Source organism: Gavia stellata, chromosome 3 (genome assembly GCF_030936135.1).
Source record: "Gavia stellata isolate bGavSte3 chromosome 3, bGavSte3.hap2, whole genome shotgun sequence".
Taxonomy (NCBI): domain Eukaryota; kingdom Metazoa; phylum Chordata; class Aves; order Gaviiformes; family Gaviidae; genus Gavia; species Gavia stellata.
This window is the reverse complement of record NC_082596.1, coordinates 85,220,813-85,232,833: the sequence shown is the minus strand read 5'-3', so window position 1 is coordinate 85,232,833 and position 12,021 is coordinate 85,220,813.

Genomic DNA, 12,021 nt, shown 5'->3' with positions numbered 1-12,021 from the left:
TATAGCTCATGCCATTTATCACTCTCCCAGACATGCCTAGGCCCTCTTAATAATTTGCTATTACAGCAAATGCTAAGGTCCCAGAAGCACCCTGTGACAAGAGACTGGTTTTGCTGGTTTATGAAAGGTGAAGACAGAATTCGTAGTTATCCTGCATTTGCATATGTGTTCACGATTTGGGTAAGCATTCACTGCATATGGAAAGCAAGAGAAACGTTACTGACAAGTTCCAGACAGTGAGAACAACTGCAGGGTGGATAGACCACATACCCTGCAGCCCTAAAAATGGGATTTGTGGAAATCAAGTGGGGTATAAAAAAAGGAGACTACAAGGAGCATGGTTGCTAGGCAAAAGGGCACCTGGGGCCAACTGAAATGATGCTGAGGAAAAGTGTTATAAATTATTATCTTCACCCCAGCATATGATTTCTTGCTGTCTTCCTTTTTCTCCAAAACCTCTTGCTCTCATCAGTTGGGCTCCCCATACTTATCTTCTCCTGAGCTCTTGCTACCATCTGTGTTTATCCCATCAGTCCTTTTCTGGTGCTATAGGTGAGGCAATGACAGACAAAATATTCTCTTCCTTCCTACACTGAGAAAATGGCAGACATGACAGAAATAACTAGAAACATCTCATTTGGCTGCTTTCCTAGTGGATGCCACAATTACCCTTGATGTCACATTGTATTCTACAAAAGCTCATGATGTTCCACTTTTTAGAGCCCAAAGAGATGCCTCACATTGAGGTAGGTGAGAAGAAATGAAATATTGGTGGGTGACATTTGCAGTAGATGATGCTAAGCAGGTCTCCATATGCCCATAAGTGTACTATCTGGGTCAGCATCCAGATAGCATTCAGTATTTTCCACTTACTAAATCAAGAAAACAGACATGTGACAAATGTGCTTTATTCAGTGTGCTTGGTATCATTTAAAGAAGTCCATCCTTCTGAAAAAAAGTTTTCATACTCCTGCCATACGTGAGCACAGCTCCTACAGACATGATTTCTTGCTCTGCACAACTGGTCCCCCAGAGCAGATATTTAACAGTGCAGGCTATATGGTAACCTATTCTGAGCTGGTCTCTGGTATTTCCTCTATTTTGTATTCTACATCTCATTTTGTTTCTATTGGTATTGCTTTTCCAGGACCAGACTGCTTAATATTGCTGCTTTAATTATGAAACAGTCATCACAAGACTTAAGGGAAGCTTTTTACAGTACACCAGAGGAAACGTTCACATTTGATTCCAGGTAGTATTGCAACAGCACAAAATGCCAGCAAGATAAGATGAAAAATTGAGCTACTTAAGGACAGGCATGATATTTTCTTTATCTGATACTGGTCTTTATATTAGCTCAACAGAAGGCTAGCAAAATCAGCTTTATCTATGTCATTCTGCTTAATATTTGCCATTTTGTAAATTTGTGCAAAGAATTCAAAATAAAGTTGAAATACTTCCTCTGCTATATGGCTTTGTGACCAATGAATAGAAAGACTAATAGGAACTGCTATTAAAATGTTGATAATTACTTTTTGTAATAGCATTGACTTATATTCAAAGCTTGCATTTAGTCTAGGTAGGAAAAGAACTCATTAAAATCAGATAAATTTTAGATCAGTAACATTTTGGAGAATTTGATCTCTGTAAAACTATAACTTATTCTGAAAACTTGCGTAAAACCTAGCTGTAAATGTGATTCTTTCTACTGTAGTCTTCTCAACTACAACTACAAAGGTAAATTAATTTAAATATCAATGACATAATATGTTTATAAAACATTATTCTCTTGAAGAAGAAAATGTGACAGAGTAACAGAAAAGGTATTATGAACTTCTCTTGCTAGCTGTTGGGAAGTGTCACTGTTGAATTTCTGCTATGAATGCGTTGTATGCTTTGAAAGGCAGAAACTGACCCCCAAAATAAGGCAAGGGGAATGCATAATAATCACATTAATAAAGGTCACCGAGAGGATAAGTCTGTGCAAGATATTTAGAAAGGTAACATGTTGGCTAATCAAAGCTCCTCTCTACTGCACTAGAGCTGCCACCAAAAAGGACAGTTACCTAAACAGTTACCTATAACTACTTAGAGCTTTTCTCTCTCCAGAATGAGGGTGGGGAGAAGAGCAGAGATCCTGAAAGTTTGAGATAATTGGAGGGCACACTACTTTTTTGGCAATATGTGGAAAGGAAATGTTCTACAGCAGCAATAACTAATATTTTCAAAGATGACTGATTTCCCTTTTTCATCATGATTTAAGTATCCAGATATAAATTTAGAGGTTTATATTTTCTTCAGTCCAAACTCACAAGCTCTGGCACATGTAACTTTGTTGATTTATAACACTGCCATCCTTGGTGTCTGCCATTCCCTCTCCATCGGAAATTTACCACAGCAGTGTTGGTGGAGTGAAATCATGCCGTCTTTTCAGCTGCTGCAGCTTACAGTCAATACATTCACCTGAACCACACTCTTTGTCAGTTTTCACTAGTACTGTGCACGGTAAATGTGTTGCAGTACAAGCAAATGTGAGCCTTAAAACCCGTTCCTCAGCAGTTTCTGCTGGTTCACTGTTGTATGAGCTGAGGCATTAGCACGTTTGATTTTCCTGCTACAACTAAGGGGCACAGTGGCAGGTCAGGACAACATCATAAAGTCTGCAACACTGCAAAGCACCTTGGATAAATCCCTCACATGAGATGAGGCTGGAGGTCCAGCTGTCTTAGGGACAAGCTGTGTGTGTTCATACCTGTGTTTCAAATTGTCCCTCATTTTTAAATCCTTTATTCCTTTTCTTCCTCCAGTTATTGGCATTTAAAATCTAATAACCAGAAAAAGTAATTTACTTGTTATCTCAGCAATTTTTGGGAAAAAGGAAAATTACTTTATTCTTTCTATCTAGTACTCCTGTTAACCTTTATTAATTTATCCCTGTTTCTTTCTGCTACAGCAGCTCATCAGTACAAAGATTTTAGGATCAGATCTTTTATTGATTGTTGATGATAAATGAGATAGAACTGAATTCAGCATGATCTGCTGATATTTGTGTTAACTCAAAAATATTTACAGTGTTAAAATATATTTATTTTTGCATTAGTATACAATCATCATATATATAATCTACCATAAAGTATCTTAAAAAAAAAAAAAAAAAGAGATCCACTTTTCTAGCTACAAAGCAGTTACATTTTAACAGCCTAAGCTGTGACTGTTCTAGCGACTGGATTTATTTATTGATGTGTATTTTCTCATTTTTTCAATTTGTTTTCTTTTTTAGTTCTACTACTTAATATCTGTAATTACAAGTCCCTCATTTTATTTAATTGCCTATATTTTCTGTGAATTTTGTTTATTACTAAATTTAAAAAAAGCTGTTAGCTTGTCAATTCACTGTCTGAACTTCACTAATTAAACCATCCTTGAAGTGTCTCCTTCCTTCCCTTTCTTTTTTTTCTCATTGCATGTAGAAAATCCATTCCTGTTCCCCTCAATCCTTTCAGTTAGCATATTATTGCAGTGATCATATTATTCTCTCTCTGTACCAGACTTCCTGTATTTTCTGGCTTGGCTCTTTCTGCCTTCTACAAATCTTGTGGCAAAATAATTGAAATGGCTCAGAACTGTCCCATTTTTCTCTGTGTTAACATATAATCCAGGAATGATACACTTTTGAAACCCTTCTCAAGATACAGAATTTGCCTTGTCACGTAAACACAGAGAGGCATATTTGTGAATTAAATAGACATGAAGCACATTTCTGCAGTATTACAGTATTGTAAGTTACTTCATTGAAATCCTAACCAAATCTAAGGTAGTATTTTTCTCAACTCTATCAAGTCATCCTTTATATAGAATGTGGATGGGGGAAAAGGGAAAGAGTAGGAATATATGGCATTCATAGTTATAGACTACTTTTCTAGTCTACTCATATTTAAACCCATTTCTGAAAAAACAGTCAGATCTTCAGTTGGATTTCTCATTGTTGCTTTGACAGGCAACAATTTCTGGCCTACTGTCACAATGAAATAACAAAGCACACTACTAGATGAAGAGCCACATTTCAACAGAAAATAGATATTTAGAGCTGACAACAGCACATTAAACAATGAAACTACAGGTGACTGATCACACATAAAACCCCATTAATTAAAAACTAATTGCACATAACATTTAGGTTTTGTTATACATTTTCCATACGGTTCAATGGCTTTCTTAGATCAAGCAGTAACCAGTTTTTTATTATCTTACATTTCTCTCCCAGGAAAAATAGAAAAAATATTTTTGGAAGACTGGCAACTGTTTAACACGTTAGTATTTTATATAAGTAATTGTAAGTATGGTTTTATTTCACATTATTTCCTCCAATAATCTAAATAACAATAGACCACAATGACCTACTCGTGTAGCAGTACTGTACATTGCATGCTAACACAAATGGCATGATAAGTTAAGTAGTGGAATCTCATAATGAAGAAACTAGATTTCTACTGTCTGATAAATCAAAGTAAATTCAAAGTCAATAGAATGATCCAAAATTTATGCCAGAATAAAGCAGAACCTGGTTTTCTTCTTTTTCTCAAACACTGACTGAAGCATAGGGCATTTCCAGGTGTTTAATGACTGACTGGATTTAATGGCCCTTGGCTGTAGTTCATACCTTCAGCTTCTCTCACTGGTTATTAATCCCCAAGAAATTGTCTGTGCTTCAGTCATGATTGTTTGTGTAATGAAGTTCTTTGAATGGTTTGAGTGGATTTTAAACTCAAGAGATGATGTCTTAATCAAAAGTATTTGAGGCTATAAAGCATTTTTCTTCACTTGCGAATATGTGTAGTGGAAGAGCTCGAAGTTTTATTTGGCCAAGGTGGCACCAAAAATGCTACAGAAGCACACACACACTCCAAGCAGGCTGGCACAGGTCTTTACTACCTACCTGTCCACTTTGCTCATAGTTTTTGCTTGTGAGAGGTGGCTCTCCCCATCACTGGATTACGCAGCCCAGCTTCCACAACAGACTGAATCAAATTGTGTGGATTAAATGATGTCCCCACAGAGCCTTCACTTAGGTCAGTATTATAAATCAAATGGAAAACTTTTACTTCCCTGCCTTTATATGTGACCTTTACTGTACAAATGTCTCTCACCTTTCATGAGCTTTCAAGCTTAGATGTCAAAACGTCATACCAAAGGAACTAATAGTGTTTCTTCTGATACCAAACAACACCATGAAAAGCACACAGAAAATACTGCACTTAAAGATTCTGAACTACCTACAATTGCACCCGTATGTGAATTTCTGCAGAAAAAGTGAAACAAAGGTGTAACATCAGCACTTAATCCTGTCAGAAAATAAAACCATAATGGGAAAAGACAAGAAGTTTCAATTAAAATCTGATGTGTGCTCTACAGCTGATGCAAAGGTGTTGTCTTTCTGTTCTGCCTGTAGTCTCCTATGACACAGGTCTTCAGGTTGTCATTCTTTGTATGTAAAGCACATACAAATAAGCCTGACCTGAAAATTGTGAAATTAAAAAAGGAATGGATGGTGTCCGTCAATCAAGCCAACTATCCTTCTTCCTTTACATCTTGTGATTCCAAAATCAGCTTTACAAAACCAAGAATATGCTTGTTACTTTCTACAACTATAACACCATCAAAAAGGAGAGGAGCAAACTTCTCAGTTATCTACCTGATGCCAGGAGTTTGCTTCCACTGCAGAGAAATCAGGAGGTGTGCCAGGATTAGTTGAAACTGTAGAGACACATACTGGGAGTCTCTGAAAGTTATAAAGATTATGAGATCTTAAATCGTAGTTATGAAAGTACTTGGGAACAGTCTGAAGAGACAGAAACAGCTCTAAAAGGCAAGAAAAAACAATCCAAATGGTTGTGATTGTTCTTGCTCCCGTATCTGGAAGTCCTATGGCTCACAAATTGATACCTCCTACTGCCCCAATTAAAACAGTGGCAATAGTAGAGATGAATTCACGGAGGAATCTTACCGGGTCAACAATAGGCACAACTCTGTTACACTTGTACAGATATGCTGAAGACCCTACATGAAACCCAAGAAAAGCAAAGTATGTTTCCCAGTTTACTTTGACAGGACATGTTTCCCCATTTGCACAACCCAAATGTTAAAGGATTGAAACTGAGAAGAGTTAACTAGAAGACATGTTTACTGATGTTCGACAGATGTCAAAAGTGTCTTTGCCTTTCCTCAGTTTTCCGCTTAGTTAAATAGCCAAAGCACTTTAGAATGAGCCCTCCTGCTCTGTGCCCATTCATTTTCCAGGGCTGGCACAGTCCAAAATGCACAGAATTTTGTTGCCAGCCTTGCAGTAAAGTGCTGTTTACTGTGGGTCTTCTACCATGTACACATGACTACATGCTCATAAACTTATAAAAGCCCCTGATATGAGTCTCTCACTAGGTCACTGATCTCTGCAGATTCATACCAAGATGACTTGCCACTGCATTAAATCTTCAAATGTATTTCCACTGAATGAACACCCTTCTCATTTCCTTTAACTTCGCTTTACTATTGAACCGTGTTAGCTTGTCACTGTGAACCAGGTGACCTTTTGCTGAGGGTGCATTTCGGAAAGTTTTCTCTCCTCATGTTTACAAGGGTTTATTATCCTTAAACTCAAAACTTCACTGTTTCTTACTAAGCACTCTTTAAATTGAGACCCTGTTTTGTTTTGGGGTTTTTTTCCTGTTTGCAACAGCAGAGATTTCCCATCTCTATGAAAGTTATGTTCCTCCAGGAATTTTCAGGTAGGATTTTCTGGGCCATTCTCACTCTTCACTATGAGCAGATGTTGCTACTACAGCTTCCCACTTAAACTCTAACAATTTAAGCCATAGGATGCACAGCGATTTCAGTTGCTATGTTTTTGTGCCTATGTTTCAGCTTTTTTTGATCAGTGTTCTGCATATCAGGTACATTTGATACAATTTTTGTATGCTTTTTTTTGGGTAAGAATACTTATGACCTTTACACATGAAAATGTAAACCTCTTCCAAACTCAAAAGACTTGGGACATGACATAAACAAGAAAAAAAAATACCTTTTTTAATCTTTATGTATCATTTTCACCTTCTTCCTTAGAGGGATCAGAAGTAACAGTTGTTGGATCTTCTGACTATATGGGTGCTATGCATAGTGAATAACATTTTTAAATAAAATAGCCCCAACCAATTCTGAATAACAAACAAGTATGCAAAAATTCAGTTTGTTTTTGAACATCACATATGTAACTTGACCTTATTTCCTCCAGGGGGATTTTTGCCATTCTTTTCTTGGTTCCTCTTTCTTCAGAGTCCAGGAATAAGAAGAAAGTTTATGTTCACCAGATAAACTGAATAATTGGGAATAGGCTTTAAATGACAAATATGTTAATAACTTAGTGGAGATAAACAAGATCAGCATTATGGAGTCTAATGAAAAAAAGCTAGAAAGATGGGAAGCCAGGGACATGGGAAAGTTACTAGCTTTAGATTTTTTTCAAAAAAGAACAGTCTAGGGAGAGAAAAATAGATGAGCCATGTAGGAAAATCACCAAAGTTTTTGTGCAAGAGAGAGATAGCAAGTATTTTCTGGCAGCATTGGTTTTATGAGCCAGTTATGTGTGTCTTCAGGCGACATAACAATGAAATTAATATTAACAGGGTAGTGTAGGAGTTGTTTACATTTATCGAGAAAGAATGCTGATTGTTTTCACTCTGCATCTACCATGCAAGTATCATTTGAAGGAACAAGAAAGAATAGGCAGCAGAGAACATCAGTATTAAAAAACACTTTAAAAGAACATTATCTTAATTAAGAAAAGAATAGAAACATCAGAAACAAATTTTATCTAGTCAGAGAGAAACATCTAACTGAGAAGAAGAGCAATAAGTCGATCAGGATTCAGAGGCTGCTCCAGGGGGTGCAGTCTGCAGTATTGTATTGCTTTATACTGTGGCAAGTGCAAAGACTTTTGGTCCTGATCCAAAAAAGCTGTTCACATACACATATCCACACGTTTAAGCATATGGATAGTTAAATGGGATTATTTAGCTGCTTACTTCTAAGCTTAGATCTAACTGTTTTCCTTGACTGGAGTTCAGCACTGGGCAAGTAGCAAGCTTTTACTGCCTTTGAAAGCACCACATACACCAATATATATGCTACTGGACTGGAACTTAGTACACCAGAAACCTCTGCTGTGCTTTGCAGACTCATGAATCTCAACGCAGAGCATCTGTTTTCCTGCCTATTCTACTTGAACTGCAAACTTTTGGGGCAAGGAGTGTTTCACAACATGTATTTATTTATCCATTAGTTGGCCTAAGGGGACTCTGAGCTTAGCGTGGATCTCTGTGTAAGTAAATTAATAAAAGAATAGGAATACCGTGTAGGCACTAATTATCCAAAAATCAGGATTGTGCAACTTAAGGCAAAACTTTAGTGACTGGGCTTTGTTTTCAGATGTGCCAAGCATGCATAGCTTGGCTAAAGATGATGGAATTCATAAGCACTTAGGCTTTTCTGCAGATTTGTCCCTTTTTTGCCCCGAAGTCTTCCAAATTTCCTTTCTATTCTGCCCAAAGTCTGTATAAGCTTAATTTATAATAAGGTTTCTAACTTATAAATAAAATATAAAAACCTGTCAAACTAACACATAGCAGTGAAAAGTATTTTTTTTAAACAGATCTACTCTTTAAACAGGTATTAATTTGTGAGGGCCCTAGGGGTTTTATGAAATATATTCATGTGTGATGCATGGACAGTATATTCATTTATCAGGTCAGTAGATATATAGTAGATAGACATATTCATTTAACAAGTTTCTTTCTTAATTATTCGTTTGTGGATACTAGGGACTATTCTTAACCACCTAGTGCCCAGAATCACAATATTTTTAAAAGGTTACTTTCTGTACAACACGTTCATCTGAGGGGGCTCCACACTGGCAAAGTACATTACAAATAATGCTTGACTCACGATACTCCCAGAGACCCAGCCTTGGACTCCTACTTCACTGCACAGACAAAGACGAGTAAAACAAATTACATGATTTCAGAAGTGCATATAGTTCTTGTCAAACTACAGACCTGTGGACAGAAAGGCTGCACTGGTTATCTCCAAACATCACCTGCTGGTTTTTAGATGACCTTTCTGCAGAGTAGCTGAGAAACAGCATGTACAGGTCACAGTCACTCTGTCCATTGCACAGTAACTTGACAAATCACAACCCAGCTGCAGCAAGACAGTAACTTGCCGTGCATTATCACGGTAGAGATGTGCATCTCTCATTAGGTCCTGAGGTATTACAACCATCAGAAATACTCTAACAAACTGTTTGTTACAGTATTAGTAAGACCATGATCAACAACGACAACAGACACTTTGAATTTACAGTGCTTATTTAATGAATAAGGGTTGCAGAGTTTTAAGGAAACCAGAACAGCCACTTCTCCACTACAAACTTTTACTAATTGAGAATGCAGTGCAAACTGAGGGATTAGCACATTCTGCAACAGACCTAATAAACAAAACACCAGACTTTAATAGAGATGAATCAGAATAAATTAAATATTTCAGAGCTGAAAGCATAACTTCATTCATGTTTCAATGCTGAACTAGATCTTCATTTCTGCAATGTAAACACATTGGTCATAGTGAATATCCTGAGAAAATCAATTACAGATTGAGATGAAAGATCACGCTATACAACATATATTAAAAACTGGTTTTTTTGAAGCTTGCTTTGTTTTCCTCCAACATTTTTTTATATGTAAACACTTCTTCCCCTGTTTCACCTCATTTTGTGTCTGACAGACACTTCAATTTCCTATTTCTAGCCTTAAAAAACCCCTAAATTATCAAGACAACTTATTGTCACCAGTTTTTTTATTAACTGGGTTGATCAAGGGCAAGTTATTTATGTGGAACAGAGAGAAGACAACATAAGTGAGAACAGGTCCACTTGCAGTCCAAAGGCTGTGGGTTGCTCAACTTGTTCTGAATTTCCAAAGCTAAATAAACAAAAGTTTGACCTAATAAACTAACAGTTTAAAGAAATTTTTCTTTCCAAGGAATGAAAGGGGAACTCATAGGATAGCTACAGTCCATTCAGGGTGGTCCTGAATAATATCAAATGCTTTCTTTTATTTGAATCTCTATGACCATTAAGGTGTACAGAATTTCATAACATTGTTGGCTGAAAAAAATTAGGCCAGTCCCAGTTAAGTATCCTGAAATAAAAAATTTATATGCACTCCTCTGGGAGGAGGATCTGAATAAAAGATCTGAATTTCTGCCTCATGTAAAAATGAAGTCGTGCTTTGGCTTCATTGCTGATGCACAGACAATCGCTATTCTCTTCTGTGAACTGGACCATGGAATTCCCTGTGCCTGACATATACATTATCTTTGATTCATACTCCACGCACTTTGCCTAATGATACTAAGAGCGAATGGGAACTCACCAGCTGAATCGGACAGAAAATAACTGGCAGGAAACTTGACCTACCATCACCACAGGAAACTGCTGAGGGCAGAAAGAGCTTAACTAGAACAGGATACATTATCTTTTGACAGCTCCTCACGCTTCATCCTCAAAAAAATGACTGTTATTAAAGATGAAAAATTAAGCTACTTTTTGGTTTTGATATTGAATTTTGAAAAAAAAATGGCTGAAGTATCAACTCAGTATTTGCCAAGGGGCATCTACATGCCCCTTATGTATGCCCTTGAATACCTCAGAGACCTGTCATAATCCAGAGATGTACCACTCTGATTTTCAGTCAGTAATGTCCTTCACCTCCTTTTCCCTCAACAGCCTGCATGTTGGCAGCATATTGCGTACTCTGGTGTCAGATGCAGTTGATGGAAGGCGTACCATTCAGAGGGGCTCATCAGTCAAAAAAGCCCTACTAGAGGGCAAATTTTCGTCTCGTCTGTGCCCTCGTTCTTCCCCACCGGTTGGTCTGGCTGGCTATGTAATATGAATCATGGTAAAAACAGGTCTTACTCCATTGTTGGGAGCTTAAGTTGGTTGTGTAAGAATGTGTGTGGAGTCTGTGGTGTATCTATTTGAATAACAGCTCTGAAGTGCTGAAGAAAAAATTTTTTTAAACTCTGTTCAGGACAATGCCTTTAAACATGAGTTTCACTTGAATTTACCAGGACTTGAGGTTCTGCCTGAAAGGTGCATTGAACTGATACCGAAGAAACAAATCTATCCCAAAGGTGAATTGGCTTTTGAAATAGAACCTGCATTCAGATATAGATTTTAACTATATGGATAATATCCACAATAAAAATATTCTGGAATTCTCCCAAGGGAAGTGGTATTAAACAAACCAAAAGGCAAATTTAAATCCTAATATCAGTGAAACACATGGGTTGACTATATGCCTGTTGCTAGGAAGGTAGAAATTCGTTGTAACAAGAGATTAATTTTGCTCTCTTTTGGGGTAAGCACCTTGAAGGACAAAGGGCCACAAAGGTATTGCAGTGAAAGACTACATACAAGAGGAATAAAGCCACCTTCCTGCATTTGACCAACTTATGACTGAAACAGTTGATTCATGCTTGTGTGGCACCGCTTCTGTTGACAATGTTGTGATCAGGAATGTTCTGAGCTGAGCTCCTGGCAAGGGTTACAATATACTCTAAGTGTAAGATACAGCACAATCCTTTATTCTGGTTTTTTTTAACATTTTAGGGGTAAATTTTCCCATGTCAGCTAGAATAGGTATTCAGTTTAGTACTAGTTGCTAATCTGTAAACAGAATCTGTTAGAGAGAGGGAGGCAGGTAACCCACTTCAGTAAGCAGTCTAATCCATAAGTTTTAACTAAACGGTGTGTTTTCATTGTAGTGTCTATTGAAATTCAGTTTTATTGATGACTGGTAACTACTTTTGTTCAATTCTATGGATGAAAACTACTTTCCCAAAAACCAGATATCATTGGTACTGATGCACTTACTTACCCATGTTTATACTGAAAAAGGAGCTTTCAGT